Source organism: Pleurodeles waltl, chromosome 5 (assembly GCF_031143425.1).
Source record: "Pleurodeles waltl isolate 20211129_DDA chromosome 5, aPleWal1.hap1.20221129, whole genome shotgun sequence".
Taxonomy (NCBI): Eukaryota; Metazoa; Chordata; class Amphibia; order Caudata; family Salamandridae; genus Pleurodeles; species Pleurodeles waltl.
The window spans coordinates 1,180,791,563-1,180,810,633 of NC_090444.1; positions in this window are offsets into that span (position 1 = coordinate 1,180,791,563).

The following is a 19,071-nucleotide window of genomic DNA, read 5'->3' on the forward strand; positions in this document are numbered from 1 at the left end:
TCTACAGACTCAGTGGCCAGGGTGATGGGTACCTCTATCGCTACCAGGAGGCATGCGTAGTTGAGGTCCTCTGGCTTTTCTTTGGATGTCCAGACCACTCTACTGGACTTGCCTTTTGATGGAGAGAAGCTGTTTGGAGCTAAAGCTGACTCTGCCTTAGAGCGCTTTAAGGACAGTAGGGCACAGCAAAGTCTTTGGGTCTTCAGGCTTTTACTACTACCCCTTTCAGGTCCTATCAGAGGTTCAGGGGGTTTGGGCATGGAGCCGTTTACCGTGGGAGACCCCAGTCCACAGTCCAACAGCCTGCCAGCCTGCCAGCCTCCCATATAGATTCTTTAGAGGGTGGGGGAGGGTTCTAACAAGAGGAGCCACTCAGCAGCACCCTGCATCATCCTCTTCCTCTGGGGGACAACATCAAGGGAAGCAGCCCTAGTTTTTTGGCCATTTTGAGCCATACTTCTCCTGTAGGGGGAAGGTTACGTCTTTTCCTCCACTAGTGGGAGTTAACCACATCAGACTCCTGGGTTCTAAATATTGTGAGGAGAGGATATGCTCTTCCTTTTCAGGAGTTCCTCCCTCCCATCCCTCCCCATCCCTCGTTTTGTTCAAAAGACCATCTCCTGTTGTTGCAGCAGGAGGTTCAAATCCTGTTATCAAAAGTTGCAGTGGAGTTGGTTCCAGAGCAGGAAAGGGGTTGTTATTCAAGATATTTCCTGATTCCCAAGAAGGATGGTCGATTGAGACCAATCCTGGATCTGAGGATTTTGAATTGGTTCCTCAAACAGGATATATTCAAGATGCTGACTCTAGTGCAGGTACTTCTGGCGTTGAACGAAGAGGATTGGATGGTGCCTGTCGACTTGCAGGATGCTTACTTTCATATCCCTATTCTTAAGTCGCACAGGAAGTATCTCTGGTTTATGGTGGGGTCGCAACACTACCAGTTTGCGGTCCTTCCATTTGGTCTTACTTCAGCACCTCGAGTCTTCACGAAGGTGATGGCGGTGGTTGCAGCAAGTCTCAGAAGGAAGGGAATATCGGTATTCCCTCACCTGGACAATTGGTTGATCAAAGCCAAGTCTCCAGAGATTGTGCTGCATCACTTGCAGATGACAACTCAGTTGTTGTTCAGTCTGGGCTTTTCGATAAACGTGCCAAAGTCTTACCTGGAGCCCTCTCAGCACCTCCTGTTCATAGGGGCATTACTGAATACAACATTGAATTGGGCCTATCCTCCACTCCAGCGGATTCAGGACATTCAGGCATTGATTCCAATGTTTCAAAATGGAGCGGTTGTTCCAGCCCTCAAGGTCCTGCGCCTGCTCGGTCTGTTCGCTTCTTGCATTCTGTTGGTCACTCATGCACGTTGACATATGAGGGCTCTCCAATGGTGCCTCCGCTAGCAGTGGTTTCAGCACAAAGGGGATCTCGAGGAGTCTATATCGATCTCCAGAGATGCTGCAGCGGATCTACGATGGTGGGCTGTGGACGGCAACCTCTCCCAAGGAAGGCTGTTTTCACTGCCTCCTCCGGTGTCCACTGTCATAACGGATGCTTCCACTTTAGGGTGGGGAGCTCATCTGGGGGACCTGGAGATCAAAGGTCTTTGGTCTCCAGTGGAATGGACTTTTCATATCAATCTGTTAGAATTGCGGGCGATACGTCTGGCTCTCAAGACCTTCCTCCCATCCCTTCGTGGTCAGTCAGTTCAAGTCTTGACGGACAACACTACTGCAATGTGGTATATAAACAAGCAGGGAGGAGTGGGGTTGTACCTTCTCTGCAGAGAGGTTCTGCTGCTCTGGTCCTGGGTTCAGGTCCATCGGATTTGCTTAGTAGAGAATCATCTGGCCGGAGTACTCAATGTACATGCGGACAGTCTCAGTCGGCATATCTCAGCTGATCACAAGTGGCGTCTCCATCCGGATCTGGTTTGTCACATATTTCGGATGTGGGGTTCTCCGCTGATAGATCCGTTTGCCACTCAGTCTCACACCACACCACAGAGCCTCCCCCATCAGGAAACACCACCACAGCACCCACTCAGCGTAGCCACACCTCTGTCCCCAGTACACGTCAATCAGCAGTGTCTCCACCACTACAGGGACCTCAGGGCACACCTCACCCCCAAGACAATCAGGGACCTGGGGTCAGTGGCAGTGGGTACACGGTTCGGGGGACAGAGGCACAGGACACCAGGGAAAATGGGAGGAGTGCTGTACGCCAGGGGGGAGGACAGGCCCAGGGAACCGACACTCCAGAAGGCACTCACTGAGATCCTGGGAGCCTACCAACATTCCCAGGATACGCTAGGCCAGATCCTGGCCAACGTGCAGGAGAATAGGTGGCTGCAGGAGGGACAGTACCAGGGGATAAGGGAGGACTTGCAGGCCATTAACACCACTCTGGTCTCCATTGCAGGGGTGCTGGCAGACATGGCCACATTATGAGAGAGGCAGCCTCACATCAGCGGGCCCCTGCCGCTAGCCAGACATCTGAACTGCCTTCCACCTCCGCTGCCGCTAGTGGACAGGAGGCCCTGCCACAGGACCAACAGGCCACCTGCACCCCTCCCCCTGCAGAAGGAGAACCACCTCGCACACGTTCCCTGCAATCCAGCCAGAAGCCAGAGACTATTGCCAAGACCCCCGCCAGGAAATGAGACTCTCCTGATTGTCACCCTTGTGTCCCACTCTGTCACCCTGTCCACCTTGAACTGCCATTGCTCCCCTTCCTATGTCCCCTTGGACAATGCACCTGTGCTACAAATAGACTGGAACTATACCGTGGACTTTCCTCCATTATCACCCCAGCCCAATGCACTTGCCCCCCTACTTCTTAGCACTTAAATATGGAGTATGTCAAATGATTTCAGTATGTATTTGTTTAACCAGATTCAAATATTGCATTTCAAATGTACAGTAATGTTCACATTGTAAAGACCTGTAGATGGCTGCAGTGATCACACCAGGAGCAATAGTGGGGCACCAAGATCTGCAAAATGCGTTACCAAAGGGTGCAGTGAGTGGGCATTGAAGTGGGAAATAACAGCCTGCCAGTGACAAAGATAATCAAAATAATGACATTGAAATGTGAAGTAACACTGTCCTACCTGTGTGTCATTGGAAGTATTGTCTGATCACTGAAGTTCTGTTGTCTTCATCTTCATCCTCTGCCTCCTTATCCTCAATGTCCACAGGGTCCACTGCTGCCACACGGCCATCTCCAGCCTCCTCCTCCTGCAGAAAAGGCACATGGCGTCTCAAGGCAAGGTTATGCAACATACAGCATGCCACGATGATCTGGCAGACTTTCTTGGGTGAGTAGCAGAAGGATCCACCTGTTAGATGGGGGCACCGAAACCTGGCCTTTAGGAGGCCAAAGGTACGTTCTATAATCCTTCTTGTACGCCCATATGCCTCATTGTAACGTTCTTCTGCCCTTGTCCTTGCATTCCTCACAGGGGTTAGTAGCCATGATAGGTTGGGGTAACCTGAGTCACCTGCAAGTATGGAGGGACAACATTTAGCCACACACCATCCCTATGGCCTACACCATACCCATACACCAACATCCACTGGGTTGGAACCAGGGCTCACCTATTAGCCACACCCTGTGCCTCTGTAGTTGGGCCATCACATAAAGGATGCTGCTATTCCTCAGGATAAAGGCATCATGAACAGACCCAGGATACTTAGCATTGACCTGGGAGATGTACTGGTCTGCCAGGCATACCATCTGCACATTCATGGAATCATAACATTTTCTATTTCGGAATACCTGTTCATTTTGCCCCGGGTGGGGGACAAATGCAATATGTGTTCCATCATTTGCCCTAATTATGTTGGGGATATGTCCCATTGCATAGAAGCCAGCCTTCACTGTGGCCAAATCCTCCACTTGGGGAAAAACAATGTAGCTGCACGTGTTTAATCAAGGAAGACAACACTCTGATCAGCACTACTGAGAACATTGGCTGTGCTATTCCTGCTGCCAGGCCCACTATCACTTGGAAAGGACCAGTTGGCAAGAAATGGAGCACTGATAGAACGTGCACAAGAGGGGGAATACCAGTAGGGTGACGGGTAGCAGATACCAGGTCAGGCTCCAGTTGGGCACACAGATCCGTTATAGTGGTCCTGTCAAGTCTATAGGTGAGGATAAGTGCCTGTCCTCCATTGTTATCAAGTCCACCAGGGGTCTGTACACGGGGTATGTCTCCATCTCCTATTCATCCGCAGCGGTTGCAGTCTAAGGGACAAAGGAGTGAGGAGACGGTCACAAACTGAACATTGGATCGACAATAGTACAATGCATGATGTTAATTTTAAATGTATAGGTGGCATTTGTCTTGTATGTCCAACTGTGAACAGTGATGCAGTAATAATCCAGGGCCTGCCCCCCCCTCTGAAATGGTGTCCCCCTGTGTGGAGGGACAGGGGGAAGTGAGGTAATTCCGCTAACGTTGTGCGCCGTTGCAGGAGGCGGTCGGGAACCGCCGTGCAACTCCTCATTGGATAACAATGGTCTGTATGGCGTACAGTGGTCAGTGGTGATGTACGCCGGCGGTGATGGTATGCACCGCCGCGGACGTCACCGCCATTTTCTATCTGTTCTCTCACTTGCTTCCTGACCTTCAACAGGAGAGGCCCTACACTGCATGTGCTGCTCTGTCTGGGACCTACCATGGCATGTGTGACTGGGGAAAGGGCCCCCGCCAACTCAGAGGAGTTGGAAAGACTGGTGGATGGGATCCTACCCCAGTACGGAATGCTGTATGGGCCTTCAGACCAACAGGTGAGTTCACTGTGAGTACGATGCATGGCATGAATGCACTGGATTGGTGAGTGTAAAGGACTTGTGTGGGGGGTTGGTGGATGTCCCCTGGGCGGCACACAGCTTGTGGGCTGGGCCCTTTGTGTGCAAATGGTGATGTGAAGGGGTATGGTGGGCCAAAAGTGTAACAGCCAGGACGGTCTGACTAATGGCCCATAGACCCTGGAGGCAGAGTCCACCGACGCTGAGGGCACCAGTGGGACGGAGGGCAAGGGGAGCACCACAGCAGAGACAGGAGGGGACAGTTCAGACACAGATACCTCTTCTGATGGAAGCACCAATGTGGCGGCGGACACTTCTGTGACCACCCCAGCAACAGGTACATCTGCCACCCCGTACCAGCATCGCCCTCCCAGCAGCCCCTCATTGAGTTGGCCGTACCTGCTCTCCCAGGAGGGTGGGCATCTCCTTCGGCCCAGGCACCTCAAGCCCTGCCCCAGTTAGCCCTGCTGCCCTGAGTGAGGAGGCTATTGACCTCCTATGATCCATCTCTGTAGGGCAATCAACGATTGTGAATGCCATCCAGGGGCTGGCAGCCCAAATGCAAGAGACAAATGCATTTCTGGAGGGCATTCACACTGGCTTGGCAGCCCAACAGAGATCAATCCAGGCTCTGGCCTCCTCTCTTATGGCAGCCATTGTCCCTGTTTCCACCCTCCCACCTCCACCTTCCTCTTCCCAATCCCCTCAACCGCAACCTATCCCAAGCACACAGGCAGATGAGCATACACACAGGACAACACACAAGAGTGGACATGGCAAACACAAACACCACACATCATCCCACAGTCACTCACACCATTCAGATGCAGACATAGCAACATCCACTGCCTCCACCATGTCCCCCTCCTCCTCCTTCTCATACACCTCCCTCCCAGTTGTGTCTACACTCACACCTGCATGCACTACACCATCATCCACTACCAGCATCACCACAACACCTAGCAGAACACATACCTCACTTACATGCACCACTACAGCAGCCATTCACACATCCGCTGTGTCCTCTCCCACTGTGTCTGTCCCCACTCCCAAGGTACACAAGCACTCAGACGCCCAACAGCCATCTACCTTACAACAGCACCTGCACCCATGCACCTGCACCCAAACACAGCAGACAGACACCTCTTGCAACCACTCCCTCTTCCTTCACTTCCAAACCTTCTCCCTCTTCTGCCCCAGTGTCCCTAAGAAGCTTTTCCTCTCCACCATTGACCTCTTCCCTACCCCTCCCCCTGTCTTTCACGTCTGGCGAGGGTGGCAAAAACTCAGGCAAGCACCTCAGCCACCCAGTCGACGGGCACAGTAGTGTCCACACCCACTCGTGGTGGTGAAGGATCCAGGGCACCAGGCAGCCTCCAGGAAGGGATGCCATCTTCAAGTGCTGCCCGGCAGGGCAAGGAGCCTGCCCCAAGTGCTGCAAAGAAGGGTAAGGTGCCATCCCAAGCTGCTGACAGGAAGGGCAAGGAGCCTGCCCCACCTGCTGCCAGGAAGAGCACGGTGCCATCCCCAGCTGCTGACAGGACGGGCAAGGACCAATCCCCAGCTGCTGCCAGGAAGGGCAAGGGGCCCGCATCGGCAGGCAGGAAGGGCAAGGGGCCTGCACCAGCAGGTAGGAAGGACAAGGGACCTGGTGCTGGGACTCAGTCAGAGCCCCCACGACCAACCATGGTTGTGTAGCCATCCGAGGCTGCAGGGGATGGGCTGGAGCTTCCTCCCACAACCACCACCAGCAGCAGCAGCACCACCACCAGCAATAGTGGGCAGCCGTCCAAGGCTGCAGGGGAGGGGCTGAAGCTTACCCCCACAACCCTCACCAGCAGCAGCACCACAAGTACCAGTGGGCAACCATCCAAGGCTGCAGGGGATGGGCTGGAGCTTCCCCCCACCAGTGGCTGCAGCAGCACCACTACCACCACTCAGCAGGCGTCACTGCCGGCGGACGGTCTGTAGTCCTGCCTCCATGGGCTGTTGTGCGGCCTGCCCCCTTCAAATCCTGTGGGTATGACACCCAGCTGAGACTGTGACCTTGCACTCCCCAGGATCAGTAGCATAGGGCATGATGCCCCCTCCAGAACCAGTGGGTATGCCTGCCACTCACCCCATCCTCCACAGGATCAGAAGCGCAGGGCATGATGCCCCCTCCAGAACCAGTGGGTATGCCACCCTCTCACCCCATCCTCCCCAGGATCAGAAGCACAGGGAACAGTGTCCCCCTCCAGAACCAGTGGGTATGCCACCCACTCACCCCATCCTCCCCAGGATCAGAAGCACAGGGCACAATGCCCCCTCCAGAACCAATGGGTATGCCATCCACTCACCCCATCCTCCCCAGGATCAGAAGCACAGGGCATGTTGCCCCCTCCAGAACATGTGGGCAAGTCACCCACTTGAGAGACTGTGGCCTTTCACTCCCCAGGACCACGCACAGGGCATGTTGCCCCCTCCAGAACCAGTGGATTTGTTCCATCTGCTGGCTGAGGTGCCCCCGTTCCCTGTCCCCCTGAGATGCCTGCCTATTTTCCAGATCATGCCCCTGCAGTGTTCTCTCCTTGTTGGTGCAGGAGACAGGTGGGGCCTTGGACTTTGTAATGTGGCCCTGTGGCTCACGTACATTGAGGACTGGGCAGTGTCCCTTGTAATGTACATATTATATACTTTTGGATTGAATGATCGTATTTTTACTGTATTTATATTATTACACTCACTTTCATCTATTCGTGTTGTCCTTGCATTATTCCTGAGGTGTACGGGGTAAATATGTTGTCTTACTGCATCTGATTGTGTGTATGGTGTTGGGAGTGGGGGTGGGTGTGGGGGTGTTGTGTGTGTGTATGTGCCACTCTCTCCCCCCCCTCCCTTGTGTGCTAGGCGGCTGTACTCACCGTGGTCGTCTTCGCCGTCGTTGTTGTTTGTGGTGGAGTAGGACGTAAAATATCATGGGAAATATATGCAGCTCGGGCTCCATGACGTTGTGGTTGTTCCCAGTGTTTCCCTTCTGAGGTCTGTTTCCGCCAGGCTTTTGCTGTTGTTGGTACCGCCCCAGAAAATGTGGCGGTTTCCTGTCTCATAATATGGTGGGCGGAACATTGACTTCTGCCTGGCTGTAGACGGCTACCGCCGTGATGGCTGTTGTATCCGCCCTGGCAGTTGGTGTGGTAAAGTGGCTGTCTAGCTGAGTTCTCACCGCCATGGTAATAATTTGGCGGTAGTTACCGCCAGTCTGTTGGCGGTATTACCGCCACTTTATCACTGACCGCCAGGCTTGTAATGAGGGCCATATTCTCAGTAAAGATGATGTGTGAGGTCCACCCTCATTGTCTTTTGTAACGTCCTGTAGATTGGTATGCACACTTGTATGATTTATTTATAATGTATAATTTGTGCATGTGATGTAAAGCGCTCAGACACCCTACATTGGGACATTGGGATGTGTAGTACTATAAAATAATTAAATAAAAAATAGTAAGTGCTATTTCAATTGTTATTCATCTAAATATTGATGGAGAGCAATACATCTGCCATTCTTAAAGTGTATGCATAGCTCTTGTGGAATTTAATAAAATATCTACTTGTCCATGGGATAGGTTGCTTCATAAATCTACTTGTCCTGTAAAAAAATTCCCTTGTCTCTTTCGTGCCACGTAGTGTGGCGACAAATTATGGTAGCAATCCCATTGAAGAGCCATGATAATAGACTCTCTGATTATGCCAGGACTCATTCTATAGTAGGGTTTGAATACTAGAAATTCACTGGTTTTGCCACTTTTTCACATATCTACATACTGGGGATTTGAGGGAGCGGTAAGCAATTGTTTCAGGGTTGGAATGCTCTTTTGAATCTGTGCACACCTATTAACTTGCATCTTTTAGGTGTTTTCACCATCCCTTCTCTAATTTTGTTTCCGTACTGAAAAAGGCTGGAAATGTACTCTTGACAAGGGCAGAAACAAAACTTCTTTGAGGGTTTGGAAAAAAGGGGTTAGAGGAAAAGTGAACTTGTAAACGCTCAGCAGATTTTCGCATAAGAAAATGTACACATGCTAAAATGCAATTCACAAATATTTCCAAGGAGTGACATTTCCTGGCCTACTTCTTTGAATTATTGTGAATCAATTAAATCCGTAAATCTGCTCTAATGCAAGCACATACAACATGGGTGCACTTTTGTGGCTTTCTTTTGGATTTGGGCCTCTAATTAGATCGGGCATTAGCCAAAACCTTTTGTTTTTATTAAAATTCTATCTTTATCTATCCGCTGGCTTCACTGTGAGTGACAGTAATCTGCTCTTTCACAAGGAGTATATTAGCACATAAAGAATATTTGCTCAGTGCCCAGGACTATTCTGCCAAAGTGTGCTTTTTGAGACCAAAACTCTTTTTATTTTTGGCCAATGTTTCTTATAATGGTGCGGGCCTAACAGCTCCCACAGCTATAAAATTTGATGCATTGACAAAACTAAAAGGCTAATCACCAATATCAGACCTATTGGCTCAGCCAATGCTTGTTTATTTTCATGTTTCCCATAATCCTGGTTACACTGATTTTCTTTTACGAATTTTGTTGGTAATACATGTATCAACACATTTTGCTAAATGATGCTTCAAAAATTGCATCAAACATTTCACAGTAGTTTAGCAAAACATATTTTTCCTAGTTGCATTTTTTGTGAACATTTTATTTGAAAGAAAAGAATCATCAATCTTCCTTTCAAACTTCTGCAGATATTTGCATCTAATCAGAGGGCATTATGGGAGCATTATACATAGCCTCATATTGTTAAGCTTGCAAAGGTATGTACACTTTTATATTGGAATCACTGTCAGTAGTGCAGTCCGACCTTATGACCTTTCCCTAGAGCACTCACTGTAATAATGAAGGCTTCTTACTAATGAAACCTAAATACAAGTTCAAACAGCTTTAACATACCAACACAAAATGTCACCTTAAGTGCAGACAATGCTCTTCCCATGGCCATATTTTTGCACTCTAAACTGCCAGCCAAAGGGTTTGTATTGCAGGGGTTAGGCATACGTGTTCCAAGGACAAAATAAACATGACATTGTGTTGTTCTTGACCTCAAACAATAAGTCCTGTCTTTAGGAATTCCACTCCCCTGAACTTATATACAGGGATTGAGCAGTCAAAAGCTGGCCTCTAACTCGTAGTATATCTTAAGTATTTGTGAAGTGAAAATAAGCTGTGTGCCTTTGTTTACCTCCATTGCATTGGCGTCTTGGTATGAAGCTCCAGATTTCTCCCAGCCAAGATCACTTTCCAATAAAAGGAGGGATGATGGTCCTTAAAATTCAGCTTTTGTTTTGGGCCCAGCTGGAATCTTAAATAGTAAAGCCCCTTTCCGCCTGCACTTTGCTGCACCAAGCAGAAAGCAGACAACGGGTGGGTGCTTCTGCATTGTGTCTCGGTGTCTGAAAAGTACTCCAAGACAAATTCAGCATATTTCATTAGGGCCAGACAGAGCCCCAATCCAGCTCAGTAACAGTTACTGAATTGATATGAAGTGATATGAAAGAAGATGTAGTTTATTACGGCGAAGCCTTTATTACGGCGAAGCCCACACACAGGATAAGCCTGCATGAACTTAGTCGAGCTCCAGAATCCACGCAGTACAGCTCCAAAATACAACACAGAACCATAATCTATGTACTGAAGTAAATAACATAAACATCACATACCCTTTCTGTAAGAAAAAGAGTGGCCACCTTTCCCAGAGAAAAACGTTTGGCCAAATGTTCAGGTTTTACGATTTTCCAAAGGCCCGGACATGGTATTTAATTAGAACTTTAAATAAAATCGCCTGTTTTCATTTTAAACATGCACATTCTGCGTTTGTTTACTTCAAATAGCAGTCAAGGGGCATTAGGGCACCTGTAGTACACATTTTAAAGTGTTTTTTCTAACTTGTACTGTTCTAAGAATGTACTGACAAGGGGAAAACTACTAGCATTAGGTGATTGTTCTACTTTTTGTACCAGCAGGGGCATTAACATAACAGTCTACAACTGGGCAGGTGGCAGCCCTAATAGGAAATGAAAACAATTAGTTGACTAATAAATAAATGTAGGACAACGTTGAAAATAAATAGAGCAAAATCAAATGGTTATACCAATTCATGATCTTGAAATTTCAATGAAACTTTAACCAGACGGTTTGAATGTGTCCTAGTCTTTTGTGAACAGAAACAAAAAACATGTTGTACAGTAGAAGGACCATCCAAGTCCTCAGAGAAGGATGAAGACGAAAACTGTTTGTTGGCCATAGTGTGATCACAGGCTTGAGACAAAGATATTGCTTGCTGTGTATCTAAAGAAGCAACATTAGAATCACTGTTTCTGTGTGGAGACATGGAAAGCTCCCTAGAACTCACACTTCCATCTGAATACAATTCTTCTAAAAATACACTCTCATTCTCGGTTTCCAATATCAAACCATCACAAGTCGTCTTCATCTGACAGAACAGATTTTCAGATTTTTTCTGTTTATGGACTAGACAAACTCACCAAGCGGTCCGTAACAGATTCAAGACATATTGGGGGTCATTCTGACCCTGGCGGCCGGTGGCCACCAGGGCCACCGACCACGGGAGCACCGCCAACAGGCTGGCGGTGCTCCCACGAGCATTCTGACCGCGGCGGTTCAGCCGCGGTCAGAAGCGGAAAGTCGGCGGTCTCCCGCCGACTTTCCGCTGCTCGGGGGAATCCTCCATGGCGGCGGAGCGCGCTCCGCCGCCATGGGGATTCTGACACCCCCTACCGCCATCCGGTGCCGCGGGGCCCCTGGGGACCCCTGCAGTGCCCATGCCAACGGCATGGGCACTGCAGGGGCCCCCGTAAGAGGGCCCCGCAAAGTATTTCAGTGTCTGCTTTGCAGACACTGAAATACGCGACGGGTGCAACTGCACCCGTCGCACCCCTGCAACTACGCCGGCTCAATTCTGAGCCGGCGTCCTCGTTGCAGGGGCATTTCCTCTGGGCCGGCGGGCGCTCTTTTGGAGAGCGCCCGCCGGCCCAGAGGAAATGTCTGAATGGCCGCCGCGGTCTTCTGACCACGGTGCGGTCATTTGGCGGCGGTACCTTGGCGGACGGCCTCCGCCGTCCGCCAAGGTCAGAATCAGGGCCATTGCGCCTTGGGATACCTACCAATAATCCAAATGGCTTGCCCTGCCCGTGGGCCCCAAAGAAATAAAGATGTGGGGGCCCCCGTTGGGTACTGGAGCACCCACCAATAATTTAAGTGGCTGGCTCCTACCAGCTGGAGCCACCAGGACACTGGGACTTCTCCAAGGCCCCCAATTGTTCCAAGACATGTGAGTGTCCTAAATGGGCACCAGGGCACCCGCCAATAATCAAAGTGGCAGGCTCCTGGCAGGGGAACTGGCAGGGGCAAGGGGCAGTGGGGCTCCACTGCAGCCCCCAATTAATTTATGACATGGGAGCCTGGGTGGGCATTGAGGCACCCACCACTAATGAAAGTGCTGCCTAGCCAGGGGAGCAAGCAGGGGCTGCGAGGGGAAGCAAAAACAAAACCAAAAAAATTAAAACTGAGAGTGTCCCAGGTAAGACCAGGACACTCACAAAAAATTATATATATATGTATATATGTTTGGAAGGTTTCACTGTGATTCATCAAGCGGGGGCCCAGAAAAAGGGAGGCTCCAAAAACATTTTACCCATTAATTTTTCGATAGGGATTTTGAACAGCGATAGCACCCAGACTACTGGATGGAATTACACCCAATTTGGCAGAAAGGCAGCTCTTAGTCCAGAGAGAAGCTTTTTGGTAATAAGGTGTAAATCCGTTCAGTAGTTTTCTAGTTATTACATGAAAAACAAATTTGTATATATTGGGACTCGGATGCGTTGCGGCTCCTGTGCAGAGCTTTGCAACTCTGCATGCCAGAAGCAGTACTGTGATTGGCGGGTCTCAACCTGTGCAAAAAGTTGCAGCCACCATTTTATGAACCAGGCAATGATCCTGGGGTATGGAACTGGAGACAGAAAACAATAGAAGGAACTGAGGTAGAGGTACTTTGACCCCATGGGGATTGTTCGTGGGTATCTGAGGGACGCTTTATTACTTTTAAAACATTACAAACCCTCTTTTGTCCACGAGCGTGGAGTCAAGACTCCGTTGTGGCTCTCAGCGCAGCACCCGTGTAAATCTGCGATGGAGTCGCAAACCCTTCCGATAAAAAATATATATATATATATATATTTGTTCACACACACACTCATACACTTCTACACACACTATCAGACCCACTTAGACACTCACACACATACTCACAGACCCAGACACTTGTACACCCACTCAGAGACTCCCTCAGGCACTCATGCACCTACTCACGGACCCACTCGGCCTGTAATGCACCTACTCACAGACCTTCTTAGACACTCATACACTCACTCACAGACACAGTGACACTGATACACACACTCAAAGACCAGGTCAGACACTCAGAAACCCACTCAGATACTCATGCACCCTCTCACAGACTCTCTTGGACCGACATGCACCAACCCACTCAGACACTTACACACCCATCCACAGACCCAGGCAGAGACTTTTACACCCACTCAGAGACTCACTGAGATACTCATGCACCCACTCACAGACCCACTGACACACTCATGCACCTACTCACACAGTGACAGCCATGCACCCACTCGCAGACCCACTCAGACACTTGCCCACCCATCCACAGACTCAGACAGACCCTTGTACAGCCACTCAGAGACTCACTTAGGCACTCATGCACCCACTCACAGACCCACTCGGACTGTCATGCACCCACTCAGAGACCAGTCCCACACTGATGCACCCACTCACAGACCCATTGGCACTCATACACCCACAAAAACTGTCTCAGAGAGCCACACACCCACTCACAGACATAGTCACACACTCACTTACCCACTCATAGCCCTACTTGGAGCGTCATACACCCACTCACAGACCCACTCAGACACTCACACATCCATCCACAGACCGAGACAGACACATTTACACCCACTCACAGACCCACTGACACTCTCATGCACCCACTCACTGACATAGTGACACTCATACACCCACTGAAAGACCCAGGCAGACACTCACATACTCACTCACAGACCTGCTCAGACTGTAATGCACCCACTCACAGAACTACTCAGACACATATACACCCATCCACAGACCCATGCAGAGACTTGTACACCCACTCGGGGACTCACTGAGTCACTCATGCACCCACTCACAGACCTACTGGTATAGTCATGCATCTACTGACAGACACAGTGACCGTCAACCACCCACTGAAAGACCCACTCAAACACACACCACCAACTCACAGACCCATTCAGTCACTCATGCACAGACTCACAGACCCAGTCACACACTGATGGGCCCACTCACAGACCCATTGACACTCATACACCCACACAAAGACCCACTCAGATAGTCACACACCCACTCACAGACCTCGTCACACACTCATGCACCCACTCACAGACCCACGTGGACCGTCATACATCCATTTACAGACCCACTCAGATACTCACATACCCAGCCAGAGACCCAGACAGACACTTTTACACCCACCTAGAGACACACTGACATACTCATACACCCACTCACAGACACAGTGACACTCATACCCTGTTACGTACTGCGCTGGACTTCTCACCTCTGGATACCGGGTTGGCAAATACACCAAGGTGGTCATTACAACCCTGGTGGACGGTGTTAAAGCGGCGGTAAGACCGCCAACAGACCGGCGGTAAAAAAATTGGAATTATGAACATGGCGGAAACCGCCAACAAAGACAGCCACTTTAACACTCCGACCGCCACGGCGGTACAAACAAACAGCGCGGCGGTCACTGCCAACAGACAGGCGGAAGACAATGTACCGCCCACAGTATCACAACCTACCAATCCGCCACCTTTTCCGGGGTGGATTCACACGGATAAAAACAAGGCGGAAACAGGAATTTCGAAGGGAAAACGCTCACCTCTACACACTCCACGAGGAAGGAGGGCACCATGGAGCCGGAACTCCATATTCTGCCAGTGCCAGTCTTCCTGCTCCTCTACGAGGATCATCAACGCCGGCGGCGAAGACCACCGTGAGTACTGCACCTACGACATAGGGGTGGGGGGAGGCAAAAACACAGGGACACACACAACCAACATCCCAACCCCCACCCCCACCCTCACCCACTACAACACACACACCAATGCATATCTATACATTACAGTAACAACCCCCAACCCGCCCCGGAAGAATGCAAAGACAAAAGGAAATGAGTGGAACCATTGTAATATCTCAAAATACAGTAAGCAAATATATACATATATATATACACAATAAACAAAATAAACACCACGATTAGTAGTGCAGGTATTGCACCATTCATAGTCCGTGGACCACTGGGCCCAAAATGCATGGACGAGGCCCACACAAGATACCCGATCCAAACGGAGAGAACACTGCAGGGGCATCAGATCGAAATACAACAGGCACCTCAGGGGGAAGGGGGGTGCACCTCAGCCGGATGAGTGCACCACGCCAGATCCACGAGGGGGCTCCATGCCCATAGATGTATCCTGGGGAGTGCAAAGCCACAGTCTCTCAAGTCTCACAAGTGGGTGGGTTGCCCACTGCCATATCCTGGGGAGTGCAAAGCCACAGTCTCTCAAGTCTCACAAGTGGGTGGGTTGCCCACTGCCATATCCTGGGGAGTGCAAAGCCACAGCCTCTCAAGTCTCTGCAGTGGGTGGGTTGCCCACTGTTCAATCCTGGGGAGTGCAAAGCCACAGTCTCTTAAGTCTCTACAGTGGGTGGCTTGCCCACTGCCATATCCTGGGGAGTGCAAAGCCACAGTCTCTCAAGTCTATACAGTGGGTGGTTTGCCCACTGTAACATCCTGGGGAGTGCAAAGCCAGAGTCTCTCAAGTCTCACAAGTGGGTGGGTTGCCCACTGCCATATCCTGGGGAGTGCAAAGCCACAGTCTCTCAAGTCTCACAAGTGGGTGGGTTGCCCACTGCCATATCCTGGGGAGTGCAAAGCCACAGCCTCTCAAGTCTCTACAGTGGGTGGGTTGCCCACTGTTCAATCCTGGGGAGTGCAAAGCCACAGTCTCTCAAGTCTCTACAGTGGGTGGCTTGCCCACTGCCATATCCTGGGAGTGCAAAGCCACAGTCTCTCAAGTCTCTACAGTGGGTGGCTTGCCCACTGCCATATCCTGGGGAGTGCAAAGCCACAGTCTCTCAAGTCTCACAAGTGGGTGGGTTGCCCACTGCCATATCCTGGGGAGTGCAAAGCCACAGTCTCTCAAGTGGATGCTGTTCTCCACTGGTTCTGGAGGGGGACTGGTGCCCAGAGTGCTTCATCCTGCCAAGGACAGACGGAGTCTCCGGCCTGCCCAGTTACGATGAGGCTAGCGGTGGCCTCCTGGCCAGCGGGGATGATGGCGGTCTTCTCCACCGTGCTGCTCCTCCCAGACTTTGGAGATTTCTTCTGCCCCTTCCCCACCTTGGGTGGAGTCACAGCTGAGTCGACACTCCCCCCGGGACCCCTGTGAGCGGCTTTGCTGGCTGGAGTCTTCCTCCTCTCCTGCCGGGCACTGTCCAACTTCTGGTGCTTCACAGGGGGGGGGACTGGCTGTGCTGTGGCTCTGTGCCACACTGGCTTGTCTGGTGGCCGGTGCACTCCACATACCTGTAACAACAGGCACCACAGGTCCCAGAGATTTTTTGGCTGAGGTGGTAGTCCGGGACCTATGAGTTGGGCAGGGGGGTTGGGGGGAAATAGGTTAAGGGTGGACAGGAAAAGTTTCTGGGAGACACTGGGACGGGTAGCTGGAGGGGGTTTGGGAGTGGAGGAAGAGGTGGTGGTTGTAGGAGGTGTAACTTTTGTGGATTTGGGTGCAGGTGCATGGGCTGGAGGCTGTCGTGAGGTGGATGGCTGTTGGGTGGGTGTGTGCCTGCGTTTGTGTATCTTCGGAGGGGCCGTCACAGACACACTGGGAGAGGACACAGGGGACGTGGAAATGGTAGTGGGGTGGTGACTGCACGTGAGTGGGGTGTGGTGGTGGGTGTGCTGGAGAGGGACGTAGTGGCTGTAGTGGTAGTGCTTGCAGGTGTGAGTGTAGACGAGACTGGGAGGGAGGAGGGAGACGAGGAGGAGGGGGACACAGTGGAGGCAGTGGATGTTGGTGTGTCTGTATGTGTGTGATGCTTGCGTGAGTGCCTGTGGGATGTGTGGTGCTTATGTTTGCCTGAGCTTCCCTTGTGTGGTGCGGTGTGTGCAGGCTGGTCTGATGGTGTGCTTGGGATAGGCTGGGGTACAGGGGATTGGGTCTGGGTGGAGGACGTTGGAGGGGGAGGCTAGACACAGGGACAATGGCTGCCATCAGTGCTGAGGCCAGAGTTTGCAGGGTTCGATGAAGGGCAGCCTGACCAGAATGAATGCCCTCCAGGAATGCATTTGTGTGTTGCAACTCCCTTTCTACACCCTGGATGGCATTCAAAATGGTAGACTGCCCAACAGTGAGGGACCTGAGGAGGTCAATGGCCTCCTCACTGTGGGCAGCAGAGGTGACAGGGGCAGGGGCTGAGGTGCCTGGGGCGAAGGTGATGCCCACCCTCCTGGGTGAGCGGGCACGGGCAAAGGCTGAGGGGCTGCTGGGAGGGCGGTGCTGGTGGGGGGGTGGCGGTTGTACCTGTAGAAGTGGGTGGCACAGATGTTGCCGCCACCACAAGGGAGCTCCCATCGGAGGACGAGTCTGTGTCGCTGGTTGCAGATCCTGTGACCGCCGTGGTGCTCCCCTGCCGTCCGTGTCGCTGGTGTATTCGGAGTCTGTGGTGTGGCCCTCCATGGCCATGTGGGATGCAGCTCCCTCGTGCTCCGGTGCCACTGTACCTCCACCTGATGATGCTAATGCACACAAGAACAGGGAGACCACAAAAAGGGGGGGACGACAAAAGAAAGACAGGTTGAGTGCATGGCTTACCACTACCGTTGGCGGACAATACAGACACAGCAGCCCCCTGCACTACGTCGCGCTGTTGGGCTCTACAGATGCAATTCCTGGGAAATGGCCTACATGGCTATGGCCAACATCTGCACACATAGATGACACAGGGGCATGAATACCTGTACTTGGCACTCTACAGAGGTGGGGTGGGGTGCCACATGGCCTGCATTATGGAGGGGCCTAGCCTACGGAATTCGCCCTGGCCTAGGGAAACCCACAGCCCTCCTCCCCCACCCAGACACCTTCACTGCGCGCAAAGTCCACTGAATGATAGTGTACTCACTCCCTTGTGTCTGCTGTGATGCCCTCATGCGCCCATCCAACTCAGGGGAGGCCTCCGCCAGGATCCGGAACATCAGGGGGGTCATGGTTCGACGGGCACCCCTCCCACGTTGGGAGGCCATCCCCAGCTGAGCCTCCGCCGTCTTCTTGCTCCAGCGGCGAATGTCCTCCCATATTTTCCCGCAGTGGGTGCTCCGTCTGTGGTGGACCCCCAGGGTACGGACGTCCTTGGCGATGGCACGCCAAATATCCTTCTTCTGGTGGGCGCTGACCTACATGACATGTACAGGGGAAGAAGAGAAGTCATTACCAACTGCACCGTCAAAGTGAGTGGCCCACATCCCTACCCTTGCCATGTGGCACATGCATTCATAGTCCTTCATGCACGCAGAACTGTGCCCCTTCCTTCTTACAACCAGCCCTCTCCACACAGGCATAGCCCATACAACATGCTCCCTGTGTACTTACCTGTTGGTCTGGAGGACCGTAGAGTAGCGTGGACTGGGGGAGGACCCCGTCGACGAGCTTCTCCAACTCCTCTGAAGTGAAGGCAGGGGCCCTTCCCCCAGACGCACGAGCTATTGTCTCTTCCAGACCAAGGTCACAGCAGCACTTGCAGTGTAGGTCCTCTCAACAGGTCCCACGATGGTCCGGGCTGGTCATCTAGATCCAGTTGGACAGAGCTGCTGTCATCACTGTGGGCCTCTTCTGTGGGTGGGGTGGAGATGTCTGGACCCTCCTGTCTGGTGACGTTGGGTAGTGGTCCTGCAGGGGTGTAAAAGCATGATTATTGCATCTGTGTGTGTCATGGTGTGCAATGGGTGGGTGACCGTGTACCCCAGTGCTAGCATTCCTGTGTGGGGGCTTGTGTGATGATGGTTGAGGGTGGTGTTATGGGTATGTGCAGTG